This window comes from Pan troglodytes, chromosome 5 (genome assembly GCF_028858775.2).
Source record: "Pan troglodytes isolate AG18354 chromosome 5, NHGRI_mPanTro3-v2.0_pri, whole genome shotgun sequence".
In the NCBI taxonomy this organism is placed as follows: Eukaryota; Metazoa; Chordata; class Mammalia; order Primates; family Hominidae; genus Pan; species Pan troglodytes.
The window spans coordinates 151,490,348-151,511,518 of NC_072403.2; the positions used below are offsets into that span (position 1 = coordinate 151,490,348).

The 21,171-nt window shown below is 40.6% G+C and overlaps 1 long non-coding RNA gene across 1 annotated transcript in view; it reads right to left on the reverse strand.

Moving 5' to 3' along the window:
- LOC134810380 (uncharacterized) overlaps positions 1 to 21,171 on the reverse strand; it is an 86,855-nt gene that overhangs the window by 40,779 nt on the left and 24,905 nt on the right. Inside the window, exon 2 of the long non-coding RNA XR_010158215.1 lies at positions 12,244 to 12,413. This is a non-coding gene — a long non-coding RNA (uncharacterized LOC134810380). The remainder of the gene's footprint in view (positions 1 to 12,243; positions 12,414 to 21,171) is intronic.

Consider the following 21,171-nt stretch of genomic DNA (forward strand, 5'->3'; position numbering starts at 1 on the left):
AGATGTATGAATATATCTCTGGGTTCTCTATTCTGTTCCACTAATCCGTGTGTCTTATTTTTATGCAAGCACTGTACTGTTTTGGTTACTATAGCTCTGTAGTATAGTTTGAAGTCAGGTAATGTGATTCCTCCAGTTTTATTCTCTTTGCTTAGGATAGCTTTGGCTATTCTGGATCTTTTGTGGTTATGTATAAATATTAGGACTGTTTTTTCTATTTATGTGAAGAATGTCATTGGTATTTTCATAGGGATTGCATTAAATATATAAATTACTTTGTGTAGTATGGACATTTAAACAATATTGATTCTTCCAATCCATGAACATAGAATATCTTTCCTTTTTTTGTGTGTCTTCTTTTTTTGCATCAATGTTTTATAGCTTTCATTGTAGAGATCTTTCACTTCTTTGGCATTTTATTTTATTTTATTTGTACCTATTGTAAATGGGATTCCTTTCTTGATTTCTTTTTAAGTTTATTTTCTCTTGGCATATAGAAATGCTACTGATTTTTGTATGTTGATTTTGTATCCTGCAATTTTACTGAATTTGTTTATCAGTTCTAATAGTTTTTTGGTAGAATTTTTAGGTTTTTCCCAAGCATAAGATTATATCATCTGCAAACAAGGATAATTTGAATTTTTCCTTTCCAGTTTGGATGCCCTTTATTTATTTTTTGTGTCTGATTGCTCTAGCTAGGATTTCCAGTACTATGTTGAATAACAGTGGTGAAAGTGGGCATCCTTGTCATGTTCCAGATCTCAGAGGAAAGACTTTCAGTTTTTTCCCATTTAGTATGATACTAGCAATGGGTCTGTCGTAAATGGCTTTTTGTTATGTGGAGGTATATGCCTTCCATACCCAGTTTTTTTGGGAGTTTTTATCATGAGGGATATTAAATATTGTCAATTTTTTTCAGCATCAATTGAAATGATCATTTTTTTCGTCCATTCTGTTGATGTAATGTATCACATTGATTGATTTGCATATGTAAAACCATCTTTGCATCCCAGGGATAAATCCCACTTGATCATAATGAATGATCACTTTAATATGTTGTTGAATTCAGCTTGCTAGTATTTTGTTGTGGATTTCTGCATTAACGTTCATAAGAGATATTGACTTGTAATTTTATTTTTTTTGATGTGTCTTTGGTTTTGTTATCAGGGTAATACTAGCTTCACAGATTAAGTTTGGAAGTATTCCCTCCTCCTCTATTTTTCATAATATTTTGAATAGGATTGGCATTAGTTCTTTAAATGTTTGATAGACTAGAGCAATGAATCCATTGGGTCCTGGCTTTTCCTTGTTAAGGGACTTTTTATTATGGCTTCAATCTTATGACTTGTGAATTGTCTGTTAAGGTTTTGGATTTCTTTATGGTTCAATCTTGGTAGGTTGTATGTGTCTAGAAACTTATCCATTTCTTCTAGATTTTCCAATTTATTGGCATATAGTTGTTCACGGTAACTACTAAAGATCCTTTGAATTTCTGCAGTATCAATTGTAATGTCTCCTTTTTCATCTCTGATTTTATTTGGGTCTTCTCTCTTTCATAGTCAGGATAAAGGCTTGCCAATTTTATTTATCTTTTCAAAAAACCAACTTTTTGTTTCATTGATCTTTTTTGTTTATTTCATTCCAACTTCATTTATTTCTGCTTTAATCTTTATTATTTCTTTTCTTCTATTAATTTTGGGTTTGATTTGCTCGTGCTTTTCTAGCTGTTTAAGATGCATCACTAGGTTGTTTAGTGGAAGTTTTTCTTCTTTTTTGATGTATGCACGTATAGCTATAAACCTCCCTCTTTGTACTGCATTTGTGGTATCACATAGGTTTTGGTGTGTTGCATTTCCATTATCATTTATTTCAAGAGATTTTTCAGTTTCAATCTTAATTTCTTCATTGACCCACTGGTCATTCAGGAGTGTATTGTTTAGTTTCTGTGTGTTTATACAGTTTCCAAAATTTCTCTTTTTATTTATTTCTAGTTTTAATCCATTTTGGTCAGAGAAGGTCCTGATATCATTTCAAGTTTTTTGAATGTTTGAAGACTTATTTGTCTAACATGTGGTCTGTCCTGGACAAAGATCATGTGCTGAGGAAAAGAACGTATATTCTGCAACCACTGGATAAAATGTTCTGTAAATATCTATTAGGTCCATGTGGTCTATAGTGTAGATTAAGTCCAATGTTTATTTGTTGATTTTTCTGTCTGGGTGATCTGTCCAATGCTGACAGTGGGGTGCTGAAGTTGTCAACCATTACTGTATTGGGGCATATCTCTCTCTTTATCTCTAATAGCATTTGCTTTATTTATCTGGGAGCTCCAGTTTTGGTTGCATATATCTTTAAAATTTTTGTTATATCTTCTTGCTGAGTTGACTCCTTTATGATAATGACTTTTGTCACCTCTTATAGTTTTTGTCTTGCCATCTATTTTGTCTAATATAAATATAGCTACTCCTGCTCTTTTTTGGATTCCATTGCCATGGGATATCTTTTTTTCATGCCTTTATTTTCAGTGCACGTGTTTGCTTATAGAGGAAGTGTGTTTCTTGTGGGCAATGGATTATTGGGTCTTTTTTTTTTTTTTAAATTCATTCAGCTACTCCATGTCTTTTGATTGGAGAGTTTAGTCCATTTACATTCAGTCTTATTATTGATAAGTAAGGACTTACTCCTGCCATTTTTAATGTGTTTTCTGGGTGTTTTTTGGTCCTTCCTTCCTCCCTCCCTCCCTCCCTTCCTTCCTTCCATCTTTCTTTCAGTGATGGTGATTTTCTCTGGTGGTATGATTTAATGTCTTGCTTTTTATTTTCTATGCATCTGTAGTATCTTTTTTGATTTGAGGTTATCATGAGGCTTGCAAATACTATCTTATAACCCATTATTTTAAGCTGATAGCAACTTAATACTGTTTGCATAAACAAACAGGCAAAGGAAAACTAATACACAAAACTCTACGCCTTAACTTCATCCCCCCCACTTTTTAACTTTTTCTTGTTTCTTTTATATTTTATAGTACTGGCTATATCTTGAAAAGTTATTATTTTTGATTGGCCCATTGTTTAATCTTTCTATTCAAGATAAGAGTAGTTTACACCGCACAGTTACTGTGTTATAGTACTCTGTGTTTGTGCACTTACTATTACCAGTGAGTGTTGCACTTTCAGATGATTTGTTACTGATCATTAATGTCTTTCTTTCAGATTGAATAACTCTTTAGCATTTCTTGTAGGACAGGTCTGGTGTTCATGAAATCCTTAGGCTTTTGTTTGTCTGGGAAAGTCTTTATTTCTCCTTCATGTTTGAAAGATATTTTTGCTCGATATACTATTCCAGGGTAAAAATTTTTTTCCTTCAGCATTTTAAATATGTCATGTCGCTGGGCACAGTGGCTCACACCTGTAATCCCAGCACTTTGGGAGGCTGAGGTGGGCGGATCACGGGGTCAGGAGATCGAGACCATCCTGGCTAACACGGTGAAGCCCCATCTCTACTAAAAATACAAAAAATTAGCCAGGCGTGGTGGCAGGCGCCAGTAGTCCCAGCTACTCGGGAGGCTGAGGCAGGAGAATGGAGTGAACCCGGGAGGCAGAGCTTGGAGTGAGCTGAGATCGCGCCACTGCACTCCCACCTGGGTGACAGAGCAAGACTCCATCTCAAATAAATGAATGAATGAATGAATGAATGAATAAATAAATAAATATGTCATGCCACTCTCTCTTAGCCTGTAAGGCTTCCACTGAGAAGTCTGCTGCCAGATATATTGGAGCTCCTTTTTATAAGCTTATTTGTTTGTTTTCCCTTGCTCCTTTTAGGATCCTTTCTTTATCCTTAACCTTTGGAAGTTTGATTATTAAATACTTAAGGTAGTCTTCCTTGGGTTAAATCTGCTTGGTGTTCTGTAACCTTCTCATGCTTGGATATTGATACCTTTCTCTAGGTTTGGGACATTCTTTGTTATTTTCTCTACGAATAAACATTTTACCCCATCTCTTTTTCTACCTTCTCTTTAAGGCCAACAACCCTTTTTTTTTTTTCTTTTTTTGAGAAAGAGTCTCTCTGTTGCACAGGCTGGAGTGCAGTGGCACAATCTTGACTCATTGCAGCCTCCGCCTCCCGGGTTCAAGCGATTCTCCTGCCTCAGCCTCCAAGTAGCTGGGATTACAGACATGAGCCACTGCACCCTGCCTAAGGCCAATAACTTTTAAATTTGCCCTTTTGAGGATATTTTCTAGCTCCTGTAGGCATGCTCCATTGTTTGTTTATTATTTTTTCTTTTGTCTCCTCTGACTGTATTTTTAAATAGCCTGTCTTCAAGCTCACTAATTCTTTATTCTGCTTGATCAACTATGCTGTTAAGAGACTACTGCATTCTTCATATGTCAGTTGCATTTTTCAACTTCAGAGTTTTTGCTTGATTCTTTTTAATTGTTTTATTTGTTAAATTTATCTCCTAGAATTCTGAGCTCCTTCTCTGTGTTATCTTGAATTTCTTTGAATTTCTTCAAAGTAACTATTTTGAATTATCTATCTGAAAGGTCACATATCTCTATTTTTCCACGATTGGTCCCTGGTGCCTTATTTAGTTCATTTGGTGAGGCCATGTTATCATGGATTGTCTTGATACTGGTAGATGTTCACCTTTGGGCATTGAAGAATGGGGTATTTATTGTAATCTTTGCAGTCTAGGCTTGTTTGTACCTGTCCTTCCTTGGAAGGCTTTCTAGGTATTCAAAAGGACTTGGGTGTTGTAATCGAAGCCATATCTGCATTAGGGAATACCTTAAATTCAGCAATGTTGTGGTTCTGGCAGATACATAGAGGTACCATCTTGATGGTGTTGAATAAGATGTGGAAGAAATCTCTGGATTATCAGACAAAGACTCTTGTTCTCTTCCTTTACTTCCTCCAAACAAATGGTGTCTCTCTGTCTTCTGAGATGTATGGAGCTAGGGATGGGGTGACACAAGCAACCCTGTGGCCACCAGCACTGGGACTGCACTGGGTCAGATCTGAAGCTAGCAGCTAGCATAGCACTGGGTCTTGCTCCAGGCCTGCTGTAACCACTACGTGCCTACCGCCTACATTCACTCAAGGCCCTGGGGCTCTACAGTCAACAGCTGGCAAATCCAGCCAGGCCTGTTTCCTTCCCTTTTGGGAGGCAAGTTCTCCCTGAGCCCAGGTGGGTCCGGAGGTGCTGCTCGGGTGCGAGCTACTGGAGTTAAAAATCATAGAAGTCTACCTGGTGTTCTTTTTGTTCTGCAACTGAGCTGGCACTCAAACAACAAGATGCAGTCCTCACTTTTTTCTCCCCTTTCCACAGGTAGAGGAGCCTCACCCTGTGGTCATAATCACCACAGGCCCACAGGGAGTACTGCCAGACTACTGGCAATATTCCCTTTAGGCCCAAGGATTCTTCAGTCAGCTTCTGGTGAATGCTGCCTGGTCTGGGAATCACCCTTTTGGGCAGTGGGCTCCTCTCTGGCCCAGGGCAGGTCCAGAAATGCTGTCCAAGAGCCAAGGCCTGGAAGTGGGGACTCCAAGAGCCTGCAAGTTGCTCTAACCCTCTATTGCTAAGTTGGCACCTAAGGTGCAAGACAAAGTCCCCTTACTTTTCCCTCCACGTTTCTCAAGCAGGAGACTCTTCCTGTAGCTCCCACAGCTGGGAATGTGCTGAGTGTCACACGAAGCCAGCAAGTTTCAGAGTCTCACTCAAGGCCCACAGCATACTACCTGGGAGTCACTGCTGGTTATTCAGGGCCCAAGGGCTTTTTAGTCAGTAGGTGATCTGTCCTACCAGGACTGGGTCCTTCGCTTCAAGGTAGTGGATTTCCTTGTGGCCCAGAGTGTGTCTAGAAATGTCGTCTGGGAGCTAGGGCCTGGAAGGAGGGCCTTATGGCTCAGAATGGTGTCCTATGCTACTGTGGCTGAGGTGGTATCCAAAATGCAAGACAAAGCCCTCCTTACTCTTCACTCTCCTCTCCTTAAGCAGAAGGAAGGGGTCGCTTTCATTGCTGTGAGCTACACTGCCTGGGGTTGGGAGAGAGATGGCTCAAGCACTCCCTTAGCTAGCCCAGATGATGTTTTAGTAGGTCATGTGCCCCCCAAGTCCACTGTCTGTGAGTTCAGTTTAACACTAGGACTTGCCTAGGAGTTGTAGTCCTTGTGGCCTCGACTGCCTTTCCAGTTTATTTAGAGCCCCAGGACACTTTAGCCTGTGGTGGCAAGACTTGCCAGAACTCAAGTTCTGACTTCTAGGATGAACAATTCCACTGTGGCTAGGGCTGATTTATATACACCCTAGGTGGGCGAGCATCGGTTGAGTTGAGCCCAGATTTGCTTTCTGCTGTGACAGGGCAGTACTGAATTCAATGCAATGTTTCACAGCTGCTTTACTCTCCCTTTCTTAACTGCACAGATTCTCTCTTTGTGCCATGCAGTCACTGCTGTGGGATGGGGGAGAGGTAGCATTGGTAATTCAAGGCTGTCTTTCCTTCACTCTTCCAGTGTTTTTTTTCAGTCATATGAAGTTAAAATCAGCTACTATGAGTGCTCACTTGATTTTAGGATCTTATGAAGGTGCTTTTTCTGTGTGCAAAGGGATGTTTTACATGGTGGCAGGCAAGATAGCCTGTGTAAGGGCTTTATAAAACCATCAGATCTCTTGAGACTTACTCATTATCATGGAAAGAGCATAGGAAAGACCTGTTCCCATGATTGAATTATTTCCCACTGGGTTCCTCCCATGACACATGGGAATTATGGGAGCTACAATTCAAAATGAGATTTGGATGGGGACACAGCTAAACCATATCAGGGTGTGAGCCACTGGGCTTGGCCTGAGCTGGATTCTTATCTGGGGATTTGGGTCCTCTTCCAAGCTCACTCAGTTCCATGCAATGTAGGACTGAAGTCCCTATTTTTTGCTGACTGTTGGGGCTGTTCTCAGCTCCTAGAAGCCACTCAGGTCTTTGCCATGTTTTTCTTCCCTCTTCAGAGCCAGCAATGGAGAATTGCTCTGAAACTCTGAATTCCTTTTACTAGGAAGAACCCTGTCCATTTTAAGATCTCACTGATTACGCCAGGTTAGGTTTATGACACTATGACAAAAAATGCGACCTAATCATGGGACTGACACCCCACAGTATTTATAGGTTCTTTCCATGCTCAAGAAGAAAGGATCATATGACAGTGAGGGTCTGTGGGTTATGTTAGAATTCTGTTTACCACAACACTTGGTGGATAAGGCAGAAAAATCTAAATTCTACTTGAAAGATACAAAGTGTTACATGGAGGCATCATAGGGAGACAACCTTACTCTAAGATGGTAAATGCTTAGCATATGGGAGATGCTCAATCAGTGTTTGTTAACCTGTGGCAAGTCCATATATACTGAGAACACAATAATGTATTGGACGTATAAATCAGAATGAGCTTTATTTATCAAATAAGAAAACCTGTTTGTTCCACAAATTGGATAGTTTGATTGTCAACCTTCTGTGCAGGGGAAAATGAACTCCAGAAGGAGGGGCTGGGTAGATAAAGGTAGGGCTGGGGTAGATAAAGAGCCTTCACACATTTAAGCATTTTGAGCCACTCTCAGGGGAGAAGCCAGAAGAGTTTTGGTGAAAAGCCTACTCAGGAACCACAGCAGGTAGCATGATGTCAAAGTCAAGAATACAGGATCAGACACAAGTTGCCTTCAGTGGCCCAGTGTTTTTCAGTGGCGCCTGAAAGTGTATACTTACTCACATGGGTTACTAAGTTCCCATTCAATATATCACTTCCCTTGAAAGAGTCAACGCACTTCCCTGAGAAATGCTCTGATAACCTGGCAACGAATGAGATAGGCCTGCCCAGACTGGAGTTCAATACTTGTTTGTGTTGACAGTATCTTCCAGTGTCTAACAGGAGATTGAATTGTAGTCATTAAAAGTGCTTCTCTGGGGTCACCTAATAAAAACAACACCACTAGGGGGGTTTTCTGATTATGTGACTCCTTCATTTGAAGTAATTTCAGAGCTTTATGGACAGATCTGTTTACAGCTATTTCCCATTCCTGTTTCATAAATGGAAATAAGTTGCCTCTGAAGAAAACGGACTTCTCCAAGGTCTTAGTAAATCAGTTGAAGCACAGGAAAGCTAATGCAATATTCTAGTTTTAAAATTTCTAAAATGGAGATGCCCGGGTGTGGTGGCTCATACCTGTATTCCCAGCACTTTGGGAGGCCAAGATAGGAAGACTGCTCGAGGCCAAGAGTTTTAGACCATCTTGGTCAACATGGCAAGACTCCATTTCTATAAAAAAAATTTTAAAATTGGCTGAGCATGGTGGTGTGCATCTGTAGTCCTAGTTACTCAGGAGGCTGAGGTAGGAGGATCACTTAAGCCCAGGAGTTTGAGGCTGCAGTGGGCTACAGTTGTGGCACTGCACTCCAGCCTGGGCTACAGAGTGAGGCCTTATCAATTTAGATAGATACTTTAAATTGATGCCTGAATTTCTAATTTGGATATTCACTTTTAACATTTATTTAGAAATATTTCTATTGCTCTCACAATTCTCTAGTCTTGAAATGCTTGTATCTTTTCCTAGGCTGAAAATCTGGATATTTTATAAAACAACTTAATTATTGAAGATTCAGATAAAGTCTATATGACCAAGCATGTGTGTTTGTAAATTTTACGTTTAAATATTTTTATTTAATTTCTAAATACAAAATTGAATTACCCGACTGAAGTGACAGTCTGATATTTCAATGTTACGCAAGAGGAATTTTAAATTTCCTGTGAAGTTCTCAGAAAGAATGATGAAGACATTGTTACTTCTTATATAAAGTCCAGTTTTAAGTACTCCAGAGTAGATTTAGAAAGGCTTTGCCTCTGCTTATCACACTTAAGCTGTTCAAGAAGGAGTCAGAGAGGCACATAAGTAGGGAAGGATGACTTATATAACTGATGCAAATACAAGTGTAGGCCCAGCAAAATTTCAGTTCACTATGGTTGAAGCTCTAATGAAGAGTAAACAAAACTACATCTTGTTATGTAGAAGTAAAGGATGAGTGGCAGTGCGTGGTGGCTCATGCCTGTAATCCCAGCACTTTGGGAGGCCGAGGCGGGTGGATCACCTGCGGTCAGGAGTTCGAGATCAGCCTGACTAACATGGTGAAACCCTGTTTCTACTAAAAATACAAAAAATTAGCCAGGCGTGGTGATGTGCGCCTGTAATCCCAGTTACTCGGGAGGCTGAGGCAGGGGAATCGCTTGAACCCAGGAGGCGGAGGTTGCAGTGGGCCGAGATAGTGCCACTGCACTCCAGCTTGGGCAACAAGAGTGAAACTCTGTCTCAAAAAAAAAAAAAAAAAAAAGGTGAGTGTACAGAAGAACTTGGAGGTTTATGGCCTATTATCTGGTAACATAGAATCTTAGAATGGTTCAATCATTCTAATGGTGGTGGCTAATTCCCATCAGAATATCACTCTTGTAGATACTTGGAGAGGTTTGTGTCTGGTGAATTCCATCACACTTTAATATGACAGTAACAATGTCCTAAAAAAGTGACTATGATTGATGAAGATGTTGGATGTTTGTGAAGCAAGCATCTAAACTATCAGTTTGAATTTTTTTAAATAACAAATTGGTATTAAACTAGAACATTTGAAGTATTTTCTTACACTTAGTAGGAAAACATAGAGCATTTTAAGATGTTGAGTTTTAAATTAGGAAACAACAGCAAAGTATCTAGAGACACAGAATACACCAAAGGAAACCCACAAACCACAGGCTAAGACATTGTTACTATGTGGACTGACCATGACAAAATACTCACTCCCTTTCCTCTCACAAGGGCTGCTTTTAGCTCGATACTAGATATTATTGACATAAAAAACTCAGAGCACTAAAAATGTATCTACTCTGTTTTCCTAGTATTTGTTTTTCTTCCTTGTCTCCTGCAATTTTATGTGAGAAATGAGAACTCAGCGTGACCCCAGTTATTAAAATCCGGAGGCTAGAATCTGGATATGGAATATCTATTGAAGCATGGCACCAAAACTTGATAGCTTTTGCTTCTTTTTGGTACTGTTGTGAGGACCAAGAGTTAATGAAAGAACAAAAATCCAATCAAGCAAGTCTCTCTTTGTTCAGAAAATTAAATGCATATGTGAGAGAATCAATGGTCAATATCGACACTTTGGTAGACGCATTGGAACTGATTTGGCTTCATGCCGAGCTTTTAAGGCTATTGGTGGAGGAGGGAGGAGTTTAACAACAGGAAAACAGCCAAAGCATATGAACTTCTCTTTTACCATCTTCATCATCTATCATATATAATGATTGGTGAATAACATGGGAAAGTTGCTAAAATTGCTTTGTCTCAACATTTATAGTTTCCAGGGATGGAAACTATATCCAGATATCCAGACTCAACAGGCATCTAAAATTCAGGCTCTAACTTCTCAATGTTCTAGAGAATATCTATAATGCAATTTCTGCCTATAGAAATCTTTGTGAAATTCTCACAAGTGGGAGATGTTTAGCATAATAGATAGACGTATGACTTGTACCAGATGTATCCTTTGTATGGAATGCTGTTTTCCATGACTCACATATAGCTATTTCCACCTTGCTATGTAGGGCTCAGTTTATACATCATTCCCTCAGAGAGGACTCTTCTGACCACCCTACCCAATCACTCCATAACATGTTTTATTTTTATCAGAGCACTTGCCACTTCCTCCTATTTTACTTCATTTTGTTTTGTTTGCGGTCTGTCTCCCTGCCTCTCACTTGAATTTAAGGTCCATGGAAGCAGAGACTTTGTCTGTCTTGTTCATTTCTATTTCCCTGTGTCTACAACATGTGTAGCCAATATTAGGTTCATAATAGATGCCTGTGGAATGACAAGTGAGTAAATGAATGAGCAATAAAGTATAGATATATTCTACCAGTATTGAATTCTTTGTTTCCCAGGAAAAGTTATTTGGTCTTAATATTCTGCCTTTCGTATTCTTTCTGTTCACCAATGATATTAAAATGCATAGTGTTGCTAGTGTATAAGGGTTTACATGGGGGTTTTTCTACAAGGGTGGAAAGGATTCCTCTAACAGCAAAATAAGATTATCAGAAAATTTACTTTTAAGATAAACAAATGATAGATAACAACTGAGAAAGGAAGTTATCTAAGTAAGATAAAGTGGCTCCTAGGTTTACAAGATTTGATTGAAATGAATAAAATGTATTATCATATATCAGGGGCAAAAAATACAACTAAAAGCATTGGTCAACCATGAAAGTAGAAAAGAAGAGTTTTGGATGCAACCTTGCCGGTGCCTGTCTACACATCCGAGGACCGTGCATCCTGGAAGGGTCCACCAACATACCACTCTGCTGTGGAATGGTTGCATCTGGTCATCTCAACCTCATGCAATTATCTGCTTCTTGAAATCTCTTTGTTCTGATTTCCAGGCCACCAAGCAAACTTTACAATGTGATTTGGCACACATTTCTCCCGCCATGAGAAATGTACCTATGAACCTGAAGTCCTTCAGTCCCAGTGATGATCATTGCCTATCACGCATAATAAATTGGCATCAGGTTTATGTGTCTAGCCCATAAGCTTGGTAAATGTGAGTAGTTCCTAAAAGAGATGTGCTGACAATTCATACATCTGAGCTGGCTAGATTCCCAGCAATGTGCTGGATCCTGATAAATTCACCAGGATGAGGGACTGAAGACCTTGTAAGGGAGGCACAAGAACTGAGCCAAAAATTTTAGTTGAATTTTTGAATTAGTGTCCATCTGCTATCCATGAAACAGGTCAGTGACTTAACTGAGGGCAATATTTTGAACCTTTCTAACCTAAAGGGATGGAGGTAAGTGAAATCCAAGTCACCATCTCTATTTCTCAGCACGAGAGGTAAAGAATTTGGGACTAATTATTTGGAAATTCAGATCTCAGCCTCATTTGTTTCTTTAGAGCCTCTCCCTAGAGCAAGTCTTAACATGGTAAAAAGGAAAAAGGTGGATTTTCTTCTCTTCTTTGGGAAACCCTCCCTATGCCTAATGCCTACCCCAATGTCTAAAGCCAAGTTCCTCGGCAGGGGCTCTGCACCAGCGCTTGAGGCCCAGGAGCCCAGATGAAGCATGAAGAACCCGTGGATCCAGCCTGTGATTGCCTGTGTTTGGCCGCATATAAGTAACACTGGCCTTGGTGAAAGGGTCAGCTCAGAAACTTACATGTCTTTGGCGTTGCTGATCTGCTTTCTGACTTCTTTTCATCCTTCCTGTTTTCAATGACCTTTCCTCTCAGCATTTATATTTAGAGCAAATCTCATTCACATTGAAGCTTTACTTCTCCTTAACTTCTTTTATATAAAATATTCTTTCTTTAATTGTATTATAAGAACCTGAAAGCAAGTGATAAGGAAGGGTGTCATATCTGTGTGTCTAAAATCATACTATGGTTTGGTGTAAGTTTAAGCAAGATCCCCAGCAAGATCTGGGTGTCTTTCACCGAGACAGTAGAATGAAGCAGTTAAGAACTTTGGGCTTGGGCCGGGTGCAGTGGCTTACACCTGTTAATTCCAGCACTTTGGGAAGCCGAGTTGGGTGGATCACATAAGGTCAGGAGTTCGAGACCAGCCTGACCATCATGGAGAAACCCTGTCTCTACTAAAAATACAAGAATTAGCCGGGCATGGTGGTGCATGCCTGTAATCCCAGCTACTTGGGAGACTGAGGCAGGAGAATCACTTGAACTCCGGAGGTGGAAGTTGTGGTGAGCTGAGATCGTGCCATTGCACTCTAGCCTGGGCAACAAGGGCAAAACTCCGTCTCAAAAAAAAAACAAAAACCAACTTTGAGTTTGAAGTTTGAATTAACCCTTGTTTTGCCACTTACTTGTTTCTTGATTTTGGTCATGTTTTTAAATCTTGGGTTTCTCATCTGCTAAATAGCAGTAGCAACTCTTCAGAGTGCTTCTGAAGATTAAACAAAATAATGGATTTGGGGCTTAGCAAGCTCCTAGTACACACTGTTATTTGTTTTATCATCTCTGCCCTCACTGCTGGATTCCTTTCAGTTCTGCTCAGAAGGAAGAACCCTCCTAATCCCTTCCCAGTGAGGACGGCTCCTGGGCCCAGAGGGACTTGCCAAAGCCATGTTAAGAGAGGACAAGCTGCCCCTCTCTGTCCCGTGCCTGCTCTTCGCTATTCTCATAGCCCTGCCCCATCTCCTGTGTACTTTCCACCCCTAATTGTCTGAGGCCCTTTCACCGTGCCTTGTTTCTTTTTTTTTGTATGTGCTCTATCCTAAGATCACTGCAGTAACAGTTCTGCTGGCATCCTGCCTTACCTAGCAGATAAGCTGTGGGGATATGAGCCACAGTTTCTATAGCCTTGAGGCCTGAGGCTGGAGTTGGGGGACAGAGACCATGAGCTACTGTGCAAGGGAATGTTCTGATGAAGGGCAAAGTCTGGCGATGAAAGAACTGGGAGAGCAGGAGTGGAACCCAGAAATGTTTAGTCCCAGGTGCAGGGGCTGGGAGTGAGAACCCAGATTGCTTGGTGACGGAGACGATGTTGTCATTTTCCCTGTGTCTACAGCACCTAGCACAGTGCTCGGCATAAAATAGGCCCTCAAATGTAGGTGGATGATAATTACTGAGGAGTAAAATTTAGGAACTTTGTTGTTTAAATTGTGTGTGATTGGGGAATTGTTGATTTGCCTGAATACTGATTACAGTCTCTCTAAATGGAGCATAAAAATGACATATTTACGCTGCCTATGTAAAAAGTATTGAATGGCATTTATATGACTTGCTTAGATTAACACATAGCAAACTAATACTTATTATACTTGTCATTACATTTGTATCACATTACCTTTGCAGTAAGTTTTATTTGATTGCAATCGTAAACTATGTATGCTTAAGATATGTTTACAGAATCTGAGGCTTAATCCACCAGTAACAACAGGCATCCTTCTCGGTGCTTTAGAGTCCTACCTCGCGAGCTCAGGCTTCCTAGAATGTTACCACGTGTCCCACATTTGTTCACTCACATATTTAAAAAAGACAAAAAGGACAGAAAGAACATTGCTCAGGACAGTCAGGGGAGGGGGGTGACCAGAATGAAAACAGTCAGTGCAGAACATTGTGCAGGCCCATTCCTGGGGCGTGAAGAATCTGAGACATTTGGAGAAGACCCAGGGAACACAAGGAAGGGAGGGGGGGATCGCAAGAGGCAGGCAGTGAGGAAGCAGCCGGGGGATCTGGCTGGGATTCCAATCCATTCTTAGCTACTTGATACAAAGGCTATTATATTAAAATTCTTCTAAAGAAAGATGGATTTCCACAGTACCCTATTTGTGTCCTAAATTTAGAGTAACAAAGCTGGAGCAATTGAATGGTGCAAAAACTCTTTCTTCCCTCAGAGTCAAAGGAACAGTAAAAATTGGACTTACGAAATTAACTTTCTACTTGAGTAGTATTTGTCCTTTTAGTTCTCGCATACTTGTTTGTAAACATAGTTTGAGTTTCACTGAATATTTTTTCTTTTAGTTAATAATATAGCTTCCCACATCCAGTCACTTACTAAGCTCTGGACACCTCCAGTTTTTTCAATAGCTCTCAATCTCCTGTCTTAGTACAGGTTCATCTGAAGGACATCTCAGGGGAAGGCTTCGTGTGTAAGTGATTTGTGAAGGAAGTGCTTCCAGGAGAACCTGGGAAAGGAGTGAGGGAAGCAAGACAGGGAAGGGTGCAGTTTCAGGCAGCATGTCCCAGAGAGTAGCTTCAGCCTGAGCCCATGGAAAATACTGGAATGTAACTGGGGCCTTGGGATTTGTCCCAAGCATGATCAAAGCAACTGGGCTTTAAGATTTTATATTTTATAATCTCTGTCTAAAGGCTGTGGGATTTGAGGGGTTAGTGGTGGTGGGGGTGGCGTGTAGAAAGTGAACTTTTAGGCACTTTGGGCTTTTTTATGCCTGTGAGCAAGGCACTCCAATGCCAAGAAGTGTTCGCCAAAGGAAAGCTGCAGGTGTGAGGTGGATGTGGGCACGCAAGCAAAAGTGCAGCTGGAGGATGGCACACAGAAGATGTTACCAAGGATGACAGGGGATCTCAGTGGAGCTTAGAGAGTGTCCACAGCCTGTCTTGATTCTCTCTGTCTCTACTGTGTATCTTCAGCACAAGTCCCTGTGACTCTTTCTCTTCTGGGTTGCACCATATGTTCCTAACTGATATCCTTTGATCCATAAATTATTGTTGTAGTCTGTGATCTTTCTTTTTCTTTTCCTTTTTTTTTTTTTTTTTTTTTTGAGACAGGCTGGAGTGCAATGGTGTGGTGGTCTCAGCACACTGCAACCTCCACCTCCCAGGTTCCAGCAATTCTCCTGCCTCAGCCTCCCGAGTAGCTGGGACTATAGGCACGCGCCACCACGCCCAGCTAATTTTTGTATTTTTAGTAGAAATGGGGTTTCACCATGTTGGCCAAGATGATCTCGATCTCTTGACCTCGTGATCCACCCACCTCGGCCTTCCAACGTGCTGGGATTACAGGTGTGAGCCACAGCACCTGGCCATCTGTGATCTTTCTAAATCACAAATCTGGCAGTGCTAGTCCAGTGCTCAAAACCCTTCAGTTTTTGCCTAAAGTCCAAGCTGCTTAGCGCAACTTGCCTGATACTCTTGATCTGACCCCAAACTCTTAGGGCTGTACTCATACAGCACAGTGGGTGTTATGGACTGAATATTTATAATCACACCCCCAAATCCTAATACCTACCCTATGGTGATGTATTAGGAGACAGAGCCTTTGAGAGTGATTAAGTCATGAGGGTGAAATCCCCATGAATGAGATTAGTGCCCTTATAAGAGACACTCCAGAGAGCTCTCTCACCCCTTCAGCCATGTGGGAATGTGGCAATAAAATCCTGGGCCTTCTATGAAACAGGAAGAGGGCCCTCGACAGACACTGAATTTGTTGACACCTTCATCTTGACCTTCCCAGCCTCTAGAACTTTGAGAAGCAAATATTTGTCATTTAAGCCACCCGGTCTATGATATTTTTGTTATAGTAGCCCAAATGGATTAAGACACTGGTATGACTTGCTGCTCTCTGACCTCTGGAATTCTGTAACACTATGCCTACTGTCTGGAAAATCTTTGCCCACCTCCTCACATGGCTCCCCGTTCCTTACCTTTGAAGATCAAGCTCAATCTTTATGTCCTCTGGCTTTCCACTGTACCCTGGGCTCATGCCATTGTAATATTTGCCACACTCATTTTCCCACCAGACTGTGAGCCTCTTTAAGAGAGTCTTGTGCCCTGTTCACATCTACATTGCATCATTCTTGAATTCCATTAGAGGATAAAGTGAACTGAAGGAGGAGCAGGAAATCTGTCTTTGCAGGGATCTGCAGAATGAATGTGATTTAAATTTCATGGGCCTCATTCTTCAAGAGTTAGGCCAAGGGAGTCAAAACAAAAGGTTGGTCCCCTTCTATGTGCCAGATAATGGGCTGGATGTACATCGTCACATTTAGGAGACTAAATGTACATCCAGCCCATTATCTGGCACATGGGAAGGGACCAATCTTACCTTTGAAGATCCAGCTCAATCTTTATGGCCTCTGGCTTCCCACTATACCCTGGGCTCACACCATTGTAGTATTTGCCACACTCGTTTTCTAAGAGGTAGCACCATCAAGAAACCATAAAATAGAATAAGTCTCTTGAGATCAGAGACTTTTCTGTTTTCAGAGCTTTTCTGGTTTCCTAATGGTGCTACCTCTGAGAAAGAAAAATTTAACTCATACACTCAATTTGGCCTGCATCTATACTGAAAGTGGAAGAGATATTTAATTTAAGCCAATTAAATGTATATTTTTGAGGGCCTTGGATTTCAGGCGAAGACTTGGCAGTGTAGTACATGTCAAGTATGAAATGAATTAAACATGGAACCTGATTGTTATGGGTTGAATTGTGTTCCCTCAAAATTTATATGTTGAAGTCCTCACCTCCAGTATCTTGGAATATGACTTCATTTGGAAATCAGGTCATTGCAGTTATAATTCAAGATGAAGCAATACTGGAGTTGGGTGAGCCCCCAATCCCACTGGCATTCTTACAAAAAGAATGCCACACAAAGAATCAGATACGCAGAAAATGCCATGTGAAGATGAAGGCAGAGATCGGGGTGATGCCTCTAGAAGCCAAGAATGTCAAAAATTGCCAGCAAACCACCAGAAGCAAGGAGAGAGACATGGGACAGATTCTCCCTCCCAGTTCTCAGGAAAAAACAACCCTGCTGACACCTTGATCTGGACTTGTTGCTTCCAGAACTGTGAGACTATATATTTTTGTTGTTTAAGCCACCCAATTTATGGCAATTTGGTATAGCAGTTTTAGCAAATTCATACACTAATCTGTGAACTAAGAGACAGGCATAAAAAAACGGTATGTTGCAGTGTGATGAGGCTAATAGTGGTATCTGTGCAACATACAGGTGCAGCACAGAAAAGAGAAGGATTGGCTGTGAGTTTTGGGAAGGAGATCTACACAAGTAGGGGGTACTGGCGAAAGGAAGGTTGCAAAGAAGGGTTGCGTGAGTCAGGTTTTGAAAGCTAAAGATGAAGACTGATCTCTCTCTATGGAGGTTATGGCAGTCACAGATAAAGCCAGCTGCTGTCCAATATTACCCCTATTTTATCTTAAAAATCGTTGGTGGGAGCTGTGCAGAGAGGCCTTAACAGATATGGGAGCAAGCAAGTGGATTTGGGGCCTAACAGTGGCATGTGGTAAGCAGCCTGTGATCTTGCACCAGTGGGTGTCATTCCACTCCCATCCCCCACCTCTGATGTAGCACACCCTTTGTTCTCCCCTTTCTTTTTTCCTTTGAGTAAATCTGTTTACTACCCAGAAAAACGAGGAAGGAATAGGCCAGTTGCCCAGGGCAGATGGTGCAATGTTAACAGATGACACACAGAAAGCAGAACTCCTCAGCTCCTATTTTCCTTTTACATTCTCCAGCAAGGCTCTTCAAATGAAATAGCATGAAAGAAACATCATTAAGAAGAAACTGAAACACAAGTCCATGAGAGATAGTGAGGGAACCCACTATCTGGTTGATTTAAATGGTTTCATGTGTTCAGATCCAAGTGAGTTATACCCAAATAATGAAAGAACTTACAGAAAAGACCAGTGAGCCACGAAGGAGACATTCTTTTTAGTGATTTTTCAAAAAGAATTTCTGGATAATTTAAAATGTGCTTCAAGCCTAGAGAAAGGTAAATGTTGCTCTCATATTCAAAGAAATATAAAAGATAAACTCACAGAAAATACCAGTTCATATTGATTCCCTGCAAACTTTTTTTGTTATTTTATTTTACTTATGTACATACAAATATACAAAGAGGAAAAGAGGTAGCAAGGTGGGAGAGAGAAAATGAAGGAATGAGAGAGACAGAGAAAGAGGGAGAGAAAACAGAGCAGAAAAGATAGAAAAGGGAGAATAAATTTATTAGATTTATGAAAATTACATTAAGTTTGCACTGCTCAATTTACCTATGGTTGTGACTTCAATAATCCTGCAAAATTTTATAACAGCCTATTAAATAAGCATGATATGTGCCTTGAGAAAATAAAGGAGATGGTTAATAAGAACCAGAGGTTAATAAGAAAAAATTGTGCTAAACTTGGAGCTTTTTTCCTTCCCAACTTCCTTTGTCTTGTCTTTTCTTGTTTCCCCAGTGTGAGAAATTCCCCCTCCATTTTGATTTCACCCAGAGATGCAGCACTACCTACACCAAACAGAATGTGAATGTCTGCAAGTTCTACACAGTATTTCCCAGGAGCTAATTGGATCAGAAGAAAAGGCAGTGCTGATCACAGAGTTTGCCTGTCGGTCCCCAAACTGTATTTCTATTTTCCAAGTTCCTCATCCCGAGGCTTTCTTCCCTTTCTTCTTCTGTCAGTACCCACAAATCCTGGGCTTCTTCCTTATCCACCTCCCTCTTGTTCCTGTTCTGATAATCTTCCCAGTACATTTGTCCATCCAAGAACTGGCTGCTGGCTTGCTTTGGTCAGATGACTCCTCTTAGGGTCTGGATCCTTGATTGACGGCTGGGACCAGGAACCTCTGAGCAATCCATCCCTCCGATGCAGACTGTCCTTATGAACTACACTTACTATGAATTCCAGTTCCCTTCTCACACATTGGGCTCATTTCTGCTTCTTGAACTATGTCATCATTATTCCTCCATTCCATATTAATTGGACACCAACTCTTCAAAACACATAATTACCCCAGGATTAAGAGCCTAGGCTTTGGAGTAAGACTGTGCTTTTTATCTCTAAAAGTTATAAATCACATCATATTTCTCTCTTGTTTCAAATCTTCCACAAAGTTTTCACCATGTTTAGAATAAAATCCCAACTTGTTACCATGACCTGTAAGGATCTAGATAATGTGGCCACTGCTTACCTCTGTCATCACTGCACACCACTCTTTACCTTTATATATATATATGTGCCTTCTTTCTGTTTTTTAAACATGTCTGGTCTGTTCTTGCCTCCCGGCCTTTATACTCTTTTCCCTCAGATCATCACATTCCTGGATTGTTCTATTCATGAAATTTTGAGCTAAAGTTTCTTCTTGGGGGAACCTTCCTGACTACCCTGTCTAAATCAGTCCTCTTCTCCCACTACCAGTTAGTTCCTGGCACTTTATTGTGCTGTTTTGTCTTTGTGACACTTAATATCCTCTAGAATTACCTTGTGCATTTATTTGGTGACTTTGTTTATTTCCCGTGCCTTGACCTCCCAGAATGTAAGTTCCATGAGAGCAGGGTCTCTATCCTCAGCCCTTAGACAGTTTCTGGTATGTAGTAGGTACTCAATAAATAAAACGAATCAGTGAATGCTTGCTCCATACTTCCTGGGCTACATGGCTATGAACTAATTGCTTCCATGGGTTTTAGTTCCTTATCTTTACAATGTGGTTGGCAACTCCTGTTTCATTGGGATTTTGTGAGCATTGAATGGGATTACACAGGTAAGGTGACTAGAGCGGAGTGGGGAATAGAACAGGCACACAATAACATGAAGGGTTATTATGATATGCCAGTCTCCATGGAATGCCATAGGAACACAGAGATGATTCTAACAAAGTCCTTTTCCCAGAAGTGCCCAGTCATTATGTTTGAGCAGACGTTAGAATTGCTGCAGGCCTTGGACACCACACCCCACTTTCCCTGCTGAACCTCTCCTGGGAGCCAGACTCTCCCAGGGCCTGCCACATCTGGTCGTTGGGTCATGTTCTTAGGCCTGCTTATCCACATTGCCTTGTCTTATTGTGAATAAACAACCAAGATGCACTGATAATCCCCGAGATTACAAAACTAACCCAATCCTCTTTTATGGATGAAGCTATTAGACAAGTATTTCTAGGTATAACACAGGGTCTTAGTGTCTCTGTATTTTAGCAGAGAATATGACAGACATTTAGATATTATAGATGAATATGAGAATATGCCTCTTTGACATTAATTGCTATTTAATTAGATAAACCTGAAAAACTCCCAATGTTTTACAAGTTTAAAAAGCACTCTTAAGATTACAAACAGTAATGAAGATTCATAGGCAGAAGACTGGATCATTGAATTATAATTTGATTTGATTATACAGGGGGTGTCTAATTTATTCACTTCTCTACCAGTCTGTTGTCACAGTATCCTGAAAGGTGATGAGCCTCTGAGCCTAGTATCTCTGTCTTCTAATTATCTGAACATAGTAACAAGGCTACAAAATGATGTATGTAGCATGATACCATTTTGCTGAAAAATATATATTCATGCATGGAAGAAAAATAGCAGAAGGACACCAACATGTTAACAGTAGAAATAATATTTCAGCCTTTTTTTCCTTATGTTTTTCGAACTGTGCTGCTGCTTTGACTCCTTATGACTTTTGTAGGTCGAAAAAAACTAATACAAATCAACTGCTCACTTTTACAGGATGGGAGAAGGACGACCTGTGAACTTTTCTTGTTAGGAAAGACTCGGGGACTGAGGTGACTGTCAGTCTCAGAACAGCCATATCTGAGACGAGGACCAAGGACCAAAGACCAAGTAGCTCTGTCTGAGACAAGGACAACCTCCAGA